A 20,952-nucleotide genomic window follows, 5' to 3' on the forward strand; every position below is an offset into this window, starting at 1 on the left:
TTTTGACAATGTTCTGAATAACGTGTATTGCCTGTATAGCACTTTCAAACTGTATGCCTGTTGTAGCTGATTATTACTGCCACTTGCTATCTTTTAGTATCGTCATCATCATCAGTTATCTGCTATATTAGCATGTTCTTTGCCTCTCCATTTTCTACGATCCATTGCTTCCTTCTTAAGGCTACTGTATGTTGTACCGTCCATCATGTCATCCAGTATCAGGAATCTCTTCCTTCCTCGCTTCCTTTTCCCTTCTACATAACGTTCTAAAACTCCTTTTATCAGTCCGTCGTTCTTTGTTAATATGTGCCCAATCCATTTTTTTTTCTTCTCATTATTACATCTAGTATCTCTTTTCTCTCCCACTCTTCTCAGTACCTCTTCATTTTTTACTCTGTCCACCCAACTTATTCTTTCTATCCTCCGCCATGCCCAGATCTCAAAAGCCTTCAGCCTTTCTCTGCCTTTCTTCTCATAGTCCATATTTCAGCGCCTTATCGAGAACACTCCATACAAGACATTTTATGAGTCTCTTCCTGAGTTCTCGGTCCACACCGCTGAAGAAAATTCTCCTTTTCTTAAAAACGCATCTTTTGCCATTGCTATCCTTGTTTCAATTTCTGTGGTGTACTTCCATTCGGTGTCCATCCTACTTCCAAGATACTTAAAATTTTGCACCTGTTCTAGTATTTATCCATTCATCATAATTTTTATTTCCTTATTTCCTCCCAGTGCCAATCCTTTTGTTTTATTTGTGTTATTTTTCACTCCATATTTTCTTTCCGTTAGTTTCAATGATGTCCACCACATCCTGTAATTCTTTTTCCCCTGTGGCTAGAAGGACCATGTCATCAGCAAACCTCAAACACCCTACTCTTCTTCCTCCAATTTTTACGCCTTTGTCATCTAATGAGCATTGGTGAATCATGTTTTCCAAGTAGAGGTTGAAAAGAGTAGGTGATAGACAGCATCCTTGTCTTACTCCTTTTCCTGGTCCGATCCAGTTTGTACTTTCTCCTCCCACTTTAACTGAAACTTTTTCATTAAGATATGATGAGTTTACAAGTCTTCTGGTTTTACAGTCAACTCTCTTTTCCCTCATTATAGTCGCCAGCTTGTCCCAAAACACATTGTCAAATGCCTTTTCTAGATCAATGAAGCACATATATAGGTCTCTTCGTTTTTCAATAAACCTTTCTCCCAAGATTCGTAAGAGCCCTGATGCATCTCTGGCGCTCTTATTCCATCTAAAGCCAAACTGCTCCTCGCCAAGATTCTCCTCCACTACTTTTTCAAGTCTTTTATTAATTATTCTTAACATCAGTTTGGCTGCATGTGAAATGAGGCAGATTGTCCTGTGCTTGCTGCATTTCTTGGTTCCTTGTTTTTTCGGTAATGGAATCATTACTGTTGTCAGAAAGTCCTCAGGCCATTAACCACTGTCATATATTTTACTACATAATCTCAATATTTCTCTTATTCCATCTTGGTTCAAGCATTTTAATATTTCTCCCGGTATCGTATCTGTACCTACCGATTTGCCATTTTTCATTGCAGCTATAGCAGACTTTACCTCTTCCATTATGATGGTTGGTCCTTTCTCGTCATCACTTACAGTGTTGTGTGATTCAAGTTCCAGAGTTTGTGGTTTGCTATCTTTTAGTATAAAGAAACCATATACATATTGTTTAGAACCACAAAAAATTTTAATTGTAGATTATCGGCATCCGTTTATGTATGAGAAAAACACAGAAAATATTTATTTTTTCATGTTTCCAGGTTATCATGTGTAAGACTGCTGCCAGCTGGTGGTACTCCTGAATACCCTACAGGTTGATTCAGCAGCCCCTACCGCCGTCATTTTATAGAAACTGCAAGGTTATAGATGGTCTTCATAAACCACGTGCGAGATTTTCATATTCTCTCGCTCACTACAGCAGAAAAAAATTAACAGGACTTTTTTGTAGGAAATGTAATGTAGTTGCATATTTTACTGGGATACATTTTTGCTAGAGGCCATAGATTGTGAGATGTTCAAGGAAAACATACAAACGTGACTTTCAAGCATGCTTACTCCAGCACTTAGTCCCCAAAAGCACCCCACTGGAGTCCACCCCCTGTAGCTGAGTGGTAGCCAGCGTGTTCGGTCAGAGAGCTGGTTGGCCTCTGTAATAAAAAACTGAGTCGCATGATCAACAAACGAACTTTAATGAATGTCATGTGACGTCCGCAACGACCATACCCAACGATCAACAACGAACAAAGATGAAAAAAGAAGTGGTCAGCGCAACAGAATGTCAATCCTGACGGCCCGGGTTCGATTCCCGGCTGGGTCGGAGATTTTCTCCGCTGAGGGACTGGTTGTTGTGTCGTCCTAATCATCATCATTTCATCCCCATCGACGCGCAGGTTCCCAAAGTGGCGTAAAATCGAAGAACATGCACCCGGCGAAGGGCCTACCCGACGGGAAGCCCTAGTCACACGACATTTATTTACCCCACTGGTATACTCGACCCCAACCGGTCTGAATTTCTAATTGTTCATGGCACTCCCTTCCACCGCTGCAAAAATATTTATGACTGCCTGAATTATTTCTCTCATTCCATCTATTTCTTTTTTTCATTGACTGCCCAGCATAGTCGCGCACTTAAAATCGTAAGACTGACGTTTGTTTAGATTTTACCCTAGAATTTTGTGAACTTAAAAGCATGAAATAAACGATTACATCGTATTCGTCAGGCCTTCTGACTATGAAGTTACTGTGCTTGTAAGAGTTAAGTTTGGATCGCATTGTAGACGTAATTAGTTTTAGCGTAACGTTTACAAAAGTCATTTTTCGTTCATTACCCTTACAGGCGCGTGTAAGTTAATAATTTTAACGAAGCAGGCGACTATGCTGGTGGCGTAATAGCCCAGCCAATAGAGACTAAAGAAGGTCAAACATCGGTAATAGTTCGTAGAGTCGGAAATTCATGTACAGTGGTAGAAAGGATTGCCAGGGTCAACATACTAGAAACCCTGAGTGGTGAGCGATGAATGTCGGGTGGAGGTGCGTGTGAATGTCACTTTTGTAAGTTATCTTTAATCACTCGAAAACCGTAGCCTCCAGCGGGAAAGTATGCCAGTAAAATATTTAACTGCATTTAATTTCTTACAAGAACGTCCTGCTCATTTTTCTGCAGGATTAATAGTTTGTGTGTAGCGAGCGAGATTACATGAAAATCTCGCCCGTGGATTATAAACTATTCGGGTTCCATAAAACGACAACAGTAGGAGCAGCTGATTCACCACTACAGCTCCTTCGGCTACTGGTCGGTAATGTGCCGTCAGCTGTCAACGTGGACTCAGAACCCAGAATCCTACATGCCAAACGCATTTAATCAAAAACATTTGTGTATTTTGGCAAAATCATGGTTTTATTGTATAATGGATAATATTACACTCTAAAGTCTTCAGCGAGGTATCTTCAACTCGGGCTTGTTATGCTTTTGTTGCTGGATTTTCCACAGCCGTTTTTACTTATATTATAGTCGTCTCCAAATATTTCCATGAGTAAATAACAGGTGTAGTGCAGAGAGTGGCCCTATGGTCTATGTATGTAGATATTCTGTAGGACATGTATTAGAAGTTCTTCTTTATAACGAATAATCATTATTAGACTGTAAAAAGTTTTTCTACCACTTTTTCAGATGTGAAAATGGCAATCTGACAAATAAATTTCTCTAATAAGAACGTTACATTACTCGTATAAAATACTTGTGAATATTTGATCGCAAATCCTATCAGTAAATAGCTATCTGGCAGATAATAAAATGGTTCAAATGGCTCTGAGCACTATGGGACTCCACTGCTGAGGTCATAAGTCCCCTAGAACTTAGAACTACTTAAACCTAACTAACCTAAGGACAACACACACATCCATGCCCGAGGCAGGATTCGAACCTGCGACCGTAGCGGTCGCGCGGTTCCAGACTGTAGCGCCAGAACCGCTCGGCCACCAGCGGCCGGCGGCAGATAATATTCTCTAGTAAGAACGTTACATAATTCATACAAAATACTTGTGAATATTTGGTCGCAAATGTAGTAAATCTGTGACAAGTAACATACACATTGTTTCACTGCTGCGTAATTTAAGGCTAAAGTCGGTGGCGGACTGAGAGGTGATAAACAGGTAAGTCTTACGAAGCTGGTATCCGACAAGTCTTGAGAAGCTGGAATATAAGATGACTATACTGTGTGCCGGCCGCGGTGGTCTAGCGGTTCTGGCGCTGCAGTCCGGAGCCGCGGGACTGCTACGGTCGCGGGTTCGAATCCCGCCTCGGGCATGGGTGTGTGTGAAGTCCTTAGGTTAGTTAGGTTTAAGTAGTTCTAAGTTCTAGGGGACTTATGACCTAAGATGTTGAGTCCCATAGTGCTCAGAGCCATTTGAACCATTTGACTATACTGTGTCGTGTAAAGATGGCATTAACATGAGTTAACACCACCAGGACGTCAAAGCAATTTGTCGGAGCTCAGCTTGCCACCCCGTCACGCGAAAGGGTAATAACAGGCACCGACAAGTACGGCATCTGCAGGTTACACGATGGCCGTAAGCTAAGAAGTCCAACTCCGACTTCTGTATCCTAAATCTTACAAATCACAAAAGAAAAAAATTCTGCACACAGCGTCCAATTACCAAAACAACATTCTCTTGAGAACAATCGATTTACATGAATAGTCCTTCGACAGTAATATATCTCAATGTATATTGCACACTTGGGTCGATAGGTCTATTTACACATGTGTTACTACAGTCGTTTATGAATTCTGTTCCGCATAAAGTCTCGATGCAGCTTAAGTCACCACTTCCTTCCCTTTCCTTTCCTTTCTGCTCTAGCCACCACTAATTAACGTCAAATGTTTATTAATTCCTTTCCAAAACATAAATACTCGAGGTCTTGCGACAGAATTATACGTTAGTTTCGATGGAGATCGTTATCATTAGTTTACAGCAATAAGTAGCACTGCACAATTGTGACGAAATAGTGTGGTGGACCTGGTGGTTTCAATATGATGCATATTTCCCTCAGCTACTTTTAAGGTGCACAGAGACAATATTGCAGTCTCGCAGGGCTATGTCTGAAGGAACGAGACATCAGTAACACGTAGAGACTGCGTCTGTTCGCGAAGAATATTCCTACCACACCACTGGTAGGGTACTTACCGCGAAAGGAAGAGACACGGCTTTGCTTTTACGTCCAGAACACAATTTCGGCTTTACACAAATGTTCATCCCTGGCAAGAGATACTCGTAAACTTTCTCCTCAATAAACAACTCTATGGACTTCTTACTTTTCTCCCACAAAGTGATTCATCCAGAGTTTCAATCGAGATGACGCCTACAGACTCCGCGCTCCTGGCCTCCAGCCTCCACTAAATTACCTGATAGGCTGCTGCGCATGAAGAATATAAACAACTCTTAGGAAACCACCACAGCGTAAGTTTAAGGGGCTCCGGAAAGGTCCAAAATAATGAAGTGTTCTACGGACTTTCCCCTTTCCATTTATATAGAATTTATTCAGTTCTAAAGACTACAACTACTTTTAAAATATTTTGGAAATATGTTCTGCAAGGGCGTGATCCACTGTGGCGCTGTTAAACTGCTGTAAAATGTTGTAATCTTGAACTCAGATGCTCATCATGTTATTTTTAGTGATGTGAGAGAAAATAAGTGTTACAAAATAAGTGTTGTGGCTAACCTGTGATAGTTCGATATACACATAGCTCGCTCGGTTGTTTTGTGTTTCATGTTTATTTACACTTTTGTAATCCTGAAATTATTCTTAGTGAATTCTGTTCATTAAAGTCTCTGTTTTATTGAAGGTTAATCATGGGTAAACGAAAAGCGACTAGAAATCATCCGAAGGCTTTTAAGAAAAGGAGAAATGTTGGAAAGCCAGAGGCAGGTGTTATTACTGTACTGTAAGCAGTAAAGACGATAACCAAGTGTGTGAATCTAATCTTGCTGGTACACCTGCCCATTGCAATGAAAGTGAGAAACAAAGTACTTCGCAGAGGAAGTTTGGCTCATTAAGTGAAAAGCACGAATGTTTTGTGGAAGAGTCGGATGTGAATGAACTATTTCATACGTCAGTTCTCAACGGAATTTTTTCGAACTGTGTAAGATGTTTTCAGTGAAGTGAACTAGGTCTGGAATTCTCTAAAAGAAATCACGTAGGACCTGCCAGTGAAATAGATCTGAAGTGTGGTAAGAGTTCATACATGATCACTTTTATGAACAGTGTTGCAGTAACTCAAAATGAATAAAATATTTGCAAAATCTATGGTTATAACATTAGATTTGCTTATGCTTTGCATACAGTTGGTAAGGATGGTACTGTGGGTGGAGTTTTCTGTGGAATGAGGAATCTTCCAAATCCCCAAACCAAGTTAATGAACTATAATAGATTTACAGCGTCTAAAGTAGAAATGTCTTCGTAGACTCTATGATGAAAGCTGTGGAAGAGGTAGTAACATAAAACAATGGTAATAGAGATTTGACTACAGCATTCGATGGTACCTGGCATAAACGGGAACACCCATCTCTTCATGGTGTAGTATCTGCAACCAGCATGTGTGCAGGGAAAGTTTTCGATGTAGCAGTAATATTGTAGGTGTCCACGAAAGATAAAGGTACACATGAAAATAACTGCACAGCTAATTACAGTGGCAGTAGTGGAGGAATGGAAGTGGCTGGTGTTGCTAGTATGTTTCGACGTTCTGCTGCGTGTGATAAAGTGCGATATATGAATTATTTTCGTGACGGTGATTCTAGAAGTTTCAAACATTTTCAAGAACTGAAGCCCCATGGTGATGATTCTGTGGTACAGAAATTTGAGTGAACTGGACACGTACAAAATGAATGGGATCATGACTTCGGCGACTGAAAGCTTCGTACAAAAGACAAAAACTCAGTGATATTAAAGGGTCGGATGGGAAGGGAAGGTTAACTGTCTGTGTGATTGACAAAATGGAGAACAAATACGGAATGGTTATTAGGCAAAACGCACACAGTGTCGATGAAGTGAAGAAGGCTGTCTGGGCTCTTTTTTTCCATATTTTTTCAACCGATGAAAGTCCCCATCATTACTTATGTCCCAAAGGAGAAAACAGATGACGTAAGTGCAACAAGGGGTTACTAACTGGTGAAGTGCATACCCATAAACATAGCCTGTCTGATTCGGTAGTGTAATTTATAAGCGCTGTTTTAACATTGGAAAGATAGGGCTTTCTGGAGCCCCTTAAAGAGGTATTATTCTTCCTGACACGTTTGGGAGCATCTTGTCTCTTTTCATTGTCTGTTATCAATACGTCATCAACAACGGTGACCTAAACGTACGAGAGAATACCCATTTAGAAGTAAATATTCCATTAAATTTTGACAGTGTTCAGCCAGTTGTGAACGCTAGAAAAGTTCTGAGGAAATTCCTCAGGAGGTAATAAAATATCGAGTCATTGAAGAAGTGGAAAAATAAACCACTCTGAAAAATCTGACAACATATTTTACTTATTGAAGAAGATCAGAAGATTATTTTTCTTCTAATTTTAAACTTTACGTCGCGATGAGGTGGCAGAATTGTGTAACAAAATATGAACCACTTTATTATGAAATTTCAGAAGTCAGATGGTATGCTAAGTGCATTTCATGTTAATGTTTCACTACCACTGTAGAAACACAATAATCATCCTATCCAAACATCCATGCCAGATAAGAGTGACTCTTTCGTTTACCTCGATGAGAGTGGGATATGAAGTTTAACGAAACCTGAATAGTATTTACAAAGCGGAAGTTTACTCCATGTAACAAAATTACTGTCAAATAAAACTTCCTGTTACATAAAATTAAGATTTTTATGAATACTGATTCTTGTTAAGTAACTTTTTTACGTACATATTCATTTTCAGAACTTATTTTTCTGTTGGTTTACACAGATTCAAGGACGATGTTTGTGAGTGTGATGAAAGTGGTTTCACATCAATGTAAATTAACAGAAACTTGGCATCCTAACATGGAGGTTCTGTATTCGAATCAAGTCTAAGTAGTAAATAGTCATTAAAATGTTTTATAGTTGTTTCATTGCGATGCAACAGAAAATATATGCTCAATCCTCGGTTCTTAAACTTCCGCTATAGAAACATACAGGCAAATGAGATTAATGCTTCATGGCAGCCAGAGGAATTATCTCTCATTTTTAAGAATGACAGATGGACCATTTATGTAGCAGATGCCCACACTGTCCGCTTGATACTGAGAATACGGTTATAAAGTGCCACATATTACATGGGTAATGAACTGCTACAGGATTACAATGTGAACAATTGTTTACTAGTGCCGGTACGCCATTTTTGTCACTCATTAACAGGCATTTTCTTCGTACAATGATGCATGTAAATAAAAAAAATACAAACAAGGAATTATAACATTAAAATAAATTGTTTATTACTGCTCTGAGGAGTTGTTCGGTATGATGGATCGTAGGCTAAACGGGGAAGTGACAAACTAACAATCCAAAGTTTCATGGTTCAATCTATCAAACCTACCGTTTTTCTGTCAACTATCGGTTCTTTTATATGTGGGTATGATTTGTTAATAGAAAATACATCAGATTATAATTCTATGTTAAATTGTGTTTTCCTGGTACGGGTTGGGTCAGCCAGTTCAAAGCTCGGGAAAAGGGGAAAGGTATACTACATTCAATAGGACATAGTAAGGGCCTTTGGCGTTGACTCCGACCCCGAGATTCAAAGCAGCTCTAATTCTGATTAATTAGGGTTAATGTGAAAAGAGCACATACTATGAAATTTGAAGGAATGGTTGAACACAAAGTTAACGTCTACGTCATTAACGAAGGAGTGAAGACCCAGTGTGACAAGTATGGGAAAACCGTCATTGACTGTTTGAGGCGCTTTTTGCCTGAACAGGATTTTGAATTAACGCAGAAGATGTCTATCAGTTGGACAGAGCAGGACCTTTAATAGTAGTATGCCATAGTAACCGATATAATCAGTGACGGATCACATGAACGTAACAGAAACTGTGAAGACGTTAAAAGATATAGAAATATATCTCGCGAACTGTAGTTACATGTCTCATTGTACGGGCGACAGACGTAATTTGCACCCTTCGATTCTATTTCAAGGTGAACATGCGACAAGTTAGTTAAATTACGTTCGTCTTGTTACTAGTTTCTATGTGTTCTTGAACTTACTACTGTCGCCTGCATAGCTAAAGAATTGAATTTTACATTACATAGCGAAACTCTGAAGACCCTATGAACGTGCTGTAAGAATTGTTTGTATTTGCACTTACTTTTAATTTCCCGCGCTATTTTCTGGCCGTTGCACCCTGATCGTATGAGTGAAATCTGCTTCCAGAGGCGCAGTTGCAGAGTAATTCGACACTGATAAGTCAAAACGTTATGACCACCGAACTGCTACTGATATAAAACCGTCCAGGCGATAGCAGTGTCATCTGGCGTGGAATGACTACTAGACAGACACAAGCACGGTGCATGCAGTACTAGTAAACGTGCTGCTCGTGTGCAGAATGGGGAAGGGGTAAGACTTACCTTGAGTCTGACAGAGGGCAGATTGTGATGTCCCGGAGGTTTCTCGCGAGCATTTCGGAAACTGCACAACTTGTCGTTTGTTTCAGGAGTGCTGTGGTGAATGTTTTCAACTTGTGACGAAACCAAGGCGAAACCGCTTCCAAACGTCGTGGAGTTGGGTGGCCACCCCTCATTATAGGCATCGAACGTCGTAGGCTAGGCAGACTGGTAAAACAGAACCGGCAGTGAACTGCGGCGGAACTAAAAGCAAACAATAATTCAAGGCAGAAAACAAGTGTATCTGAACACACTGTGCACCGTATACTCCTAAAGATGGGCCTCCGTAGCCGAAAACTCATGCATGCGCCAATGTTAACACCACGACATCGGCAACTACGACTGAAATAGGCACATGACCATCGGCACTGGACGTTGGCGCAGTGGGAGAGTGTTAAATCATCTGATGAATCCCCCTATTCATCATACCGATGGCAGAGCTGGAATTCGTCGTCTTCCTGGTGGACAACTGCTTGACACCTGTATTGCTGGACGGAGACAATGTGGCGGTCGCTCCAGTATGCCCTGGGGAACATTCGCGTGAGCATCAGTGGGTCCAGTGCAGCTCGCGCAAGGGGCCATGACGGCCAAGGAGTATAGTAAAATGATTGCAGACCACGAACACCCCTTCATGACGATCATGTTTCCCGACAGCAGTGACATTTTCCAGCAAGTAGCAAAATGCGCCATGTCACAAAGCCAGTAGTGTGCTGGAGTGGTTCGTGGAACACAGTGGTGAGTTCCAGTTGATGTGCTGCCCCCCCCCCCCCCCCAACGAATGGCGAAATCTGAAGTCAATCGAACACATCTGGGATGGTGACAGAGCTCATGGCCACCTTCCAGAAATTTACGGCAACTGGGTACCTTGTGCGTGTAGATTTGGGGCCAGTTCCCTCAAACGACCTACCAAGGCCTCATTGCTTCCATGCCACGGCACGTCGCCGCTGTTATCCGTGCCAAAACTGGACATACCGGCTATTAAGTAGGTGATAATAATGTTCTGGCAGATGAGTGTATTTTTGCCTTCGCACTGGTTGCACTTCTGAGGGTATTAGTACATTTACACGGACAAAAGTATTCGCTGAATGGCGTGCCTTATGTGTTAACGGAATGCACGAGAAGCACAATCTCGCATAGTTCTGGCTGAATATAAATTCTCATATTATCCCGACTGGCCACAGCGTCGCAGCTAGGTAATTCTCGAGAGCTCTAGCTATTGTGAAAGCGCAAGAATTGCTAAAAATGTCGTAACTCACATGCGGAATCCGAAAGTAGACGGTATTCGTTATTAAATCACTGCAACACATAAAAATTACAGTCGTAAACGATAACACATTACAAATAAAAATAAGACCTATAGCTGGAGTAAAGAGGAATTCAGTTACTTATCCGTCAGATGGAAACAGATTGCGAAGCGTCGTTTTAGAGCAACATGTCTATGCAGAATAATGACCTCTGTGATACTCTTTTAATATCATACCGAACCAGTTTTTCCATTCTTCTGTAAATTATTCGTGTTAATGGAAAAACTCACAGAAACTGACCTCGCGGAAGATCAGTTTGTATTCAGGAGAAATGTAGGAACACGCGAGGCAATACTGACTCTATACCCTCTATTAGAAGATAGTTTTAGGAAAGGCAAACTTACATTTATAGCAATTGTAAACTTAGAGAAAGCTTCTGGCAGTGCTGACTGGAAGGCTCTCTTTCAAATTCTGAAGGTGCCAGGGTAAAATACAGGGAGCGAAAGGCTATTTACAATTTGCACAGAAACCAGATGGAAGTTATAAGAGTCGAGAGGCACGAAAAGGAAGCAGTGATTGAGAAAAGAGTGAGAGAGGTTTGTAGCCTATCCACAATGCTATTCAATATGTATATTGAGAAAGCAGTAAGGAAAACAAAAGAAAAATTTAGGGTAGACGTTAAAATCAATGGAGAAAAATAAAAATGTTGACGTTTGCCGATAACATTGTAATTTTGTCTCAGACAGCAAAGGATTTGGAAGAGCAGTTGAACGGAATGGACAGTGTCTTGAAAAGAGAATATAAGACGAATATCAACAAAAGCGAATCGAGGATAATGGAATGTAGTCCAATTAAATCAGGTAATTCTGAGGGAATTAGATTAGGAAACGAGACACCTAAAGTAGTTCATGTGTTTTGCTATTTGGGTAGCAAAATAAGTAGGGAGGATATAAAATGTAGATCGGCAATGGCAAGAAAAGCGTTTTTGAAGAAGAGGAATTTGTTAAAATCGAGTAGAGATTTTAGTATCAGGGAGCCTTCCTCAAAATATTTTTAGGGAGTGTAGCCATGTATGGAAGTGAACCATGGACAATAAACAGTTTAGACAAGAAGAGGAAAGAAGCCTTTGACATGGGTGCTGTAGAAGAATCCTGAAAATTAGATAGGAAGATAACGTATAGTGGAGGGAAGATGGGGGGGGGGGGCAAAACCCGTAGAGGGAGGCCAAGAGATGAATACAGTTGGCAGATTCAGAAGGATATATTTGCAGTAGTTACTCGGAGATAAAGAGGCTTGCACAGGACACAGTTTCGTGGAGAACTGCATCAAACTAGTCTTTGATCTGAAGGCCACAACAACAACAACAACAACAACAACAACAACGTTCCAAACCTTACATCGTTTAGTAGTCCAACAATATTGTAATAGAACATTTAAGGAAATATTATTTCGGGACGGTTGTGACAATGTAAATTATTGGTGTCTTCTACTGAAAAAGAAATATCGTAATTTAGGAGGAAACAAGCTACCTCAGAAGTGTCAATAAGGGCATGGAACATGACACGGACGATGATGTCTATGTTCCTGTCAACGATACTTTCTCCAAATTTTAAATTATTCTGTGATTAATTCTATAATTATAATTACTGGAATATTAAAAAGTCTGTGTGGTTACTTAGAAACAGTCGCTGGTTTCCTCTTAATTTGTTCATTAACTGTCATTACGCGTTTCAGGTTTAACCCATCATCTGATGACCTGCTATAAACAGGCAAAAGTAACGGATGTTAGGTATGTTACAAATTTTACAGAAAGGCAAATTTCTTATAAGAGTCAGTTCTAAGCGCTCAGAAATAAAATGACTTTTTATACAGAAGTAATACAGTTTTATATGCAAATATATGAGACTTTAGTGTAAACGGTAAATGCTGTTATTACAGATATGTAAAAAAACAGGCAGCATCATTAATTGAACCGTTCGACCCAAACTGTTGGAGTACCATGCAAACAATGGCCAGCGCCACCGTGTTTGTTGGGAGGAAGGCTCAATCATGCTAGGTGACATTACCATGTCGATACATGTTTAAAGAGCACCACAAGGATTCGTGGTCAAAGTAAGTACAACATTTAAATTTTTAAGCAATAACTGCGGAAAATGAGTGCCAGTATACAAAACATTTAAAGATTGCTTGCCCACACGCTGGAAAAAAATCCCACCTTCCTTATAAATCTTCAAGTGACATAACATCGTCATAAAGCCAGCGTGCAACGATATTTACAAGGCTTTCTGTTCGTGTACGTATGTAAAATTGTGAAATATGACCAAATGAAATCTGTTACAGTGCTAACTGGCCATGTAACTTAGTTCAGAAATACATTTTCATTTTTATTACAAAGTAATAGTTGCTGAGTCGTTGCTCATCTGACAAAGTGCATGTTATATTTGTAATGGAATCGACACTCCAGGCAAGGACGTTCATACCTCCTCCGTCCCTCTTCTACAGTAGACAATACTGTTTGCACGAAACAGAAGCACTTTTAATGCATATCAGTTACCATCACCTTGTCCGTAACTTCCTTTGTAGCCCACAAAGATCTGGGACCATCCAGAGGCGTGTTAACGTCAGCTATGGGAGGAGTTGAAGTTTCAACCTTCTTTGACCATTTGGAATTCCAAACTCCTTCACAATAAAGAGTTAGTGCGTTAAAGTTTACAGTGTTCTTTAAATTTTGAATGTGATGTTTGTGGACTGAATGTCCAGGGAAACATGAAAACTGTGATTAGCTCGTTATCTAAAGTGTAAAACATACAACGAATATTCAGAATATTTTCCGAAATATAGCTACATCATAATTATTTTTTAATCGAGATTTCAAGCTAAAATCGTCTAGAATGCGACTCACCCTGAGAAGATCTGAGTGGTAGCTAACCAAAACGTTATCACGTAAATAATAATGATCCCCGCGTTGTTCCCAAAACTCAACAGAGGGAAAGCATTTGAGTTCCACAATCATGCATTTAGTTACATGCAGCTTTAGTGAACAATACTGTAAACATAGATTGAAAGCTAATACTGTGAAATACATCTCTGCTATACCGTCGAACGATTCTTGCTCTTTCTTGCACAAAAATAATTGGGATTATAAGCTTTAACGGGTCCTGTTCTATATCAAAAATGGCTCTGAGCACTATGGGACTCAACATCTGAGGACATCAGTCCCCTAGAACGTAGAACTACTTAAACCTGACTAACCTAAGAACATCACACACATTCATGCCCCAGGCAGGATTCGAACCTGCGACCGTAGCAGTCACGCGGTTCCGGACTGAAGCGCCTAGAATCGCTAGGCTACCACGACCGACTGTTCTATATCCCATTGTCGTATAAAAAGTCAGTATAACACGAAGGATGTCAGTAAGATGATGTGTGTGCATGTGTATGAACAAGTAGCTATAGATGAACAACTTGCAACGCTTTAGCACTACAAATATAAAACTGTATAAATTGTTAATAATGAATACTGAAGCTAATGAGGCAATCCCGAGAAAATGAGAGTTTTGAATGTGGGTAAACTAAAATGTAAACTAACAACCACAAAATCGTGATGTAGTAAAATACAAAAACGAAACATCCAGGCAAACACGATTCATAGTTACTTCCGACCATGCAAAAAACACAATCCAGTGGAAACGAACTGTAACTGGCATCGAACACATCAGTTGATCTAGCTCAATTTAAAAGATCGGTAACAATACTGAAAGCCAAAACCGGATATTAAAACAAAGAGCTGAAAGGCGCAACAAATACGGTAGGCGAAAAATCGCGAAATTAATGGGGGGTGGTATTGGAAACTCTAGTTGACCCACAACTCAACTAAAAACGTCTACACCAATGAGAAAAGACGAAAGCCGACAGTAGTAAAAAGAATTGAAACTCAGTATAAAAAGAGATTACAAGCCGCCTGACGTGTTTACAAACTGCGGTAAGGAAAACATTGCAGAACTAAATGACTCAAAAAGCAGATATCAGAGGAGAAATCCTAAAACCAGTAGCAGTACATACATGCAAAAGGTCATACCAACACAGATAACCAAATACGACGAGAGTTAACGTAACGTGGTGTCGAAAACATTTCACTTTGGCAGCATTTTAACACAAGACTTAAACAACACAGAAAGATAAAACAAAGTATTAAAATAATAAGCAACAGCACCATCTCCAAGTACCAAACTTAAAAATCGTAGTTCACACAACAAAAATGAGTTAAAAAATCACTTTAGCAAACACAAATTTTGCTATGAAAGAGAGACCGAGGCACATAAAACCGAATAATGAAAAGGCGGTCTTAATATTCAGTTTGTGCAATACTGATTGGCACTCCCCTATAATCGTATGCAAAGTAGCAGTGTGAAATGTGTGTCACTGTACGGGTGAAGGCAGACTGTTATACTGTTTACCCCTGCAAGAATGTGTTGAGCTTACCACAGACAGCGCACTGCAGCCGCACTTTTTCTGGCTTGCGAGTACTGTGTTAGACATCGATAACAATATACAGAAGGATATAATCATGGGAAAATGGTTCAGATGGCTCTGAACACTATGGGACTTAGCGTCTGAGGTCATCAGTCCCTAGAACTACTTAAACCTACCTAACCTAAGGACATCACACACACCCATGACCGAGGCAGGATTCGAACCTGCGACCGTAGCAGTCGCGCGGTTCCAGACTGAAGTGCCTAGAACCGCTCGTCCAGCACGGCCGGCTAAGCATGGGAAACAGTGGACATTGTGGTTTCCATGGAGGGAACAAATGCTTGCTTCAAATATCCACAACATGATAGAAACCGTATGAGGAGAAACAGCACCAAGTCGCAGTTTCGTTTTTCGCTGGGTATCAGAGTCCAATAACGGCAGGGACTCAGCGGAAAAACTCAAAAGCACTCGTTATCCAGCAACTGCACCCACACCAAACAATGCCTAGCATATTAATAACTTAATAATGGAGCTCAGGCGAATCACGTATGACATACTAGACAAAGCAACAGCTCTATCACCGGCAACCCTCCACATTATCATCAATGAAGATTGGAAGTTTAAGAAGGTGTGAGCATAATAACGCCCCATTCGCTCACGATTGCGCAGAATCAGAAATGTTTGGAGATATACCAACAGTTGAGTGCAGTTCTTTGAGCCTCTGATCACCGTCGAGGAATCTCGGTTCTTCTACGAGAGTCCAGTAAAGAAACGCCAGTCTATGGAATGGAAGGAAGTGGGAGCCCCTGTCCCGAGAAGTCACGGCCAGAAAGGGATACGACAGGTGGACTGGCTCGCTTCCAATACGACCCTCAACAGTGATCGTTACTACAGTTCATTGCACCAACTCTGCCGACGCATTCAACAACGCCGTCATGGAAAACAGAGCCGTGGCGTTCTGCTCCCACACGACAATGGGCGGCCACATGCCAGTCACCTGACCATTATGTCCGTGCATGAACTAGGGCTTACTGTGCTGCCACATCATCCATATTCGCCGGATCTGGATCCTAGTGACTGTTCTCTGAGCGACGCAATGAAAGAAGACATGTGGGGGTAAGAAGTTCACAATATCGTGTGGTTGTCCTCCAGTGTCTACGGGATAACCCCAAAGAATCATTTATTGTGGAAATACGTAAGCTGCCAGAACGATGACAAATGTACTTACAAACTGGTGGGAAATACCTGTAGTATAATCTGTATTCGTTTGTTCAGCAAATGATTGCTGTAAATACGAAATAATTTAGTGCCAACCATTTATTATCAGAAATTTATTCCTCACATTAAGGACTACGTTTGATTCTAGTAGACTTCTTTTGTTCAGGAATGAAGTTTTTAACAGTGTTAGTGTGCTTTTGATGTTCTCCCTGCGTCGTCCGTCATGGTTTATTTTGCTGCCTAGGTAGCAGAATACTTTGTGATCACCAGTGCTGATGTTAAATTTCTCGCTGTTCTCATTTCTGCTACTTTTTCATTGCTTTCGGCTTTCTTCCATTTGCCCTCAGTCAATATTCTGTACTCGTTAGACCATTCCATTCTGCAGATCCAGTAATTCTTCTTCACTTTCAATGAGGATAGGAATGTCATCAGCAATTCATACGACTGACGTCCTTCTGTAAGTGAAACCAAAACACGCTTAGTACGCTTTTTAGTCACCCGACATTCAACACCACAAGAATCGCCAGCTGAAATAACAGCTCCCCAAACCCAAGACCCACAACACCATGTCACCTCCCACAGAGCTTCTTAGCAAAACATGATTAGCCAATTCCTACTGCCATCCCATGCCCCTCTGTAGGTTCCCCATATTTAATAAATTCACCACATACCTCCCTACAAAAGGAAAACCAACTTATTATTATTATGTTAGTTCAGAAACACCAGTATCTTACAGATGACTCATAGTAAAAATAATATGTTAACGTCCGCTAAAAGAGGGAAACTGAGTCTCGATCACTCCTGATTGGCCACCACAAATTATTGCATCATTTCCACATGTAGCTTTCGAATAATCGCTCAGTTGAAACCTTCGTCGAACGCATATTAATACCACATACACCGCACCTGCCGTATTCTCCGATGACCTATAGCTTCCATAAAAATTTAATAGTTGACTTCTGATCTTCCATTTTCCATCACAACCAACGATGTTACATATTAATGATGGCTCCATTCTGCCAACATTACAGAATAAGATCAAGAACGAATAAAATAAAATAATATAACAAAGAAATATAACAAAGAATTAATATTTTACAACACTGCGGCATACAAACTGAGACTCGGGCAAAATTATTATATTCGAAAGGAAAATTCAAAGTTCAAATTAATTGCTGTCACTGTTTTCACTCGGCACTACAAAGCGAAACATTATGTTTAATATCCGAATCATTAGGAGCTTCATCTCGTTAACAAATTACGTCAACCGTCACGACAGGGTCAAAGCAGATGTGTGGTATCGAAGATTCAGGTTTATCCTATTTCTTTTATTTCCTTCACATACTCTCTTATCTCAATTCATTTGTAGATATACTGTTGTTACAGGACTCCCAATGCGATAAAATTGGTGGGTACTTGGGCCGTTGACGATAAAGGGCTTTATTTTTAAAAATAGCAACTGAGCGTATGCACGTGTTGCTCGTGTACCGCTAACACCATTCTACTGAACTTGAACTCACCCCAGTAATTTGCTTGATATATTCACGTTTCTTCTGTTAGCTGCGGTTTCTCGCATTTGCATTTCGTAAGCGTAGCGCTCTCTGAGAGCCGGCACGTGATCTGATAAGGAAACCCGTCTCGCAGTGATACGATCACAGCATGCGTCACTCCGGTGCCCTGCAACACTCCATTCTTTCTGCAGGTATTCACGAGATAAAGCGAGTAAACACACGTCTCATATATAACACGTTACGTCTCGCATGTTCTCAACAGTTGTTCTCGACATAGTTCTAATTACGTTTCGTTCTGGACGCCTTACTATATTGTATTGCAGGAGTTCACCGATCGGTTGGTTGCACTTCATTTCATAAGTATACTGAAGTTTAATTTCAATAGCGGCAGTAATGTGTCAGTTAATTCTTCGTAGTACTACAAGAACTGAATTTTGTGCTGAAAATACTTGATATTCCCGTCTAGCATGTAACAAGGAACAGAAACAGGGAGATAAAGGAAAGATGGAAATGAAGAACGAGAACACATTAAATGAATTAACAAGAAGAATAAATAACTTTTCATCAGAATGGACGATTTTAGTACTGACATGTATATGTTCTAGACTTATATCTATTACACTGAATTTTGAATGATGTATTAAATGACTAGAGAATTCGGCAATACTTTGCAACTGATATGTACGGGAGTCTGATCCTAATTTCTATCCCCCCCCCCTCTCTCCCCCCCCCTCCCTCTCCCTCAGTCCATCTCCTCCTTCCACTTCTCTTTGTGCATCTCTTTTCCCTCCCTCCTTTCCTTGTTCATTACCGAGTCCTTCCTTTCGCTACCGTTCTTCTCCTCTCCGATCCGCCTATTCAATCGGCCTCTCTATGTTTATTTCCTCACCCGTGTCTGTCCATCTCCTCTTCGCCACACTATCCGACTTTGAGCCTTGTTGATTGGTTGAAATGAAACAAAAATAATTCATAACCGGTTGCTGTACCTTGCGCTCAGCATGGAATGAACCTTCCTACTTGTTCATTGTTGTTCCAAAGGAAACCTAGATTGGAATCTGAAGTCGCTTAAAATGAAATGGTAAATCAGTTTTGATCATTGGCATACGTGATATGAGAGAGCCCTTTCCAGCTGCTGGGTCTATGAGGATAGTAGGTCAACGACAGAATTTCGCAAGGTTTTAATCTGCGAACGGTTAGGATTACAAAGTCTGAGACGATTCAGGTTCCGTCGTAGTATTCCAATCGCAAGCCGATAAGCTAGCTATACAGACGATTTCGCTTTTTTCTGTTAAAACGGACTGAAAAGAATAAAACGAAATAGCATATCGTTGCATGGACAGATTTCGAAACAATTTGTCTAATGGTTTAAATGCCCTGATATCATAGTTAAAACTGACTGCGAGAAATAAAACTAAACAACACGTTTCACAGCATTTTTTTTACGCGCTGTCGGTTTTGACAGAAAACACTTACGGCTACGATCTGAATGCTTATTCGAATGTTATATGCACATTTGAAGTAAAGAGATAAAAAACAAACATTTCCAGATTTTTGCTAGCAACTACTCCTTCTTAAATATTACACGTATATTTGTGTAAATATATATTTAAAAAATATGTAGCTTCCGACTGTCCGAACTTTTGGTACGGTAGCATGTAAGACATTTGAAGTAAATCGGTCAGAATCTTTTCGAGATTTTTTTTTTTAATGTTAATCAGCGCCTTGTTTTTAAATAGCCGTGTGGATGTATCTACATATCTTTTAAAATATGCAGCCAATGTCCGTCCAAATTTTTATTAGCGTACTATGTAAAAATCTGAAGTAAATTTGTCAAGAACTATTCGAGATGTTGTAACAGGTCCATGATTAAGGAATTTGTTGCTAGCGCACTCGAGCAGATGTAATTTCGATGGATTGCTCACGCGCTGCCTGCGATATGTAAGGTATAAGAGAATCTGAGACCAAAGAGCAGTGTTGACTGCAGTAGGAACTGTGTAGCAGTTGTAGTAGTTGTTGCTAGCGAGCAGTCTGGTGTATCGTGTTGGCTGGGCCGGTCGTGGTGGAGCGATGGCAGAGCCTGAGCGTTGTAGTATAAGGTAAAAGCAGCCTCGCGCGTATGTAGTATTGTTATATCAAGTCCTATGTAAATGTTTTAAAAATCTGTTAATAATAATCTTTCTCATAAAAAGTAACTTTTGACAATCATTCATTTCTATTTAAAGAATTTACTAATTTCTCCAATCCATGATCATCCCGATTATTGTAAAGAAAAATCAGTTGTTTCCTTTTATATAAGACAAATCTATCGGCCAGCATTGCACTGAGCTGCGGCACAAAATTTTCTTATAGGAGCAGATATATACGCGTTATCCGGCTACCTAACTGAGGTAAGATTTTTCAATTTATTCAGAATGATCTTTCAGGGCCATGACGCAGCACTGCTGACGTCTAAAATTTACCAGTTTAAATTCACACATATCAAGTCACATTTTTTATTGAGAGATTAGTCACATTTTATTATTGATAGGTTACGCAATTTATTTTTTGGAAGGTTACACTAAATGTGAAAGATAATTATATATTTTATAGTGGGGAGATTACAATGATAGTAACAACGTAAGACTACAAAACAATCAAAATGTTCAAATGTGTGGACTTAACTGCTAAGGTCATCAGTCCCTAAGCTTACACACTACTTAACCTAAATTATCCTAAGGACAAACACACACAGCCATGCCCGAGGGAGGACTCGAACCTCCACCGGGATCAGCCGCACTGTCTATGACTGCGGCGCCCCAGACCGCTCGGCTAACCCCGCGTGGCATAAGACTACGATCTGCATTGAAAAATATGTAGCCTGTG

This window comes from Schistocerca nitens, chromosome 1 (assembly GCF_023898315.1).
Source record: "Schistocerca nitens isolate TAMUIC-IGC-003100 chromosome 1, iqSchNite1.1, whole genome shotgun sequence".
NCBI classification, from domain to species: Eukaryota; Metazoa; Arthropoda; class Insecta; order Orthoptera; family Acrididae; genus Schistocerca; species Schistocerca nitens.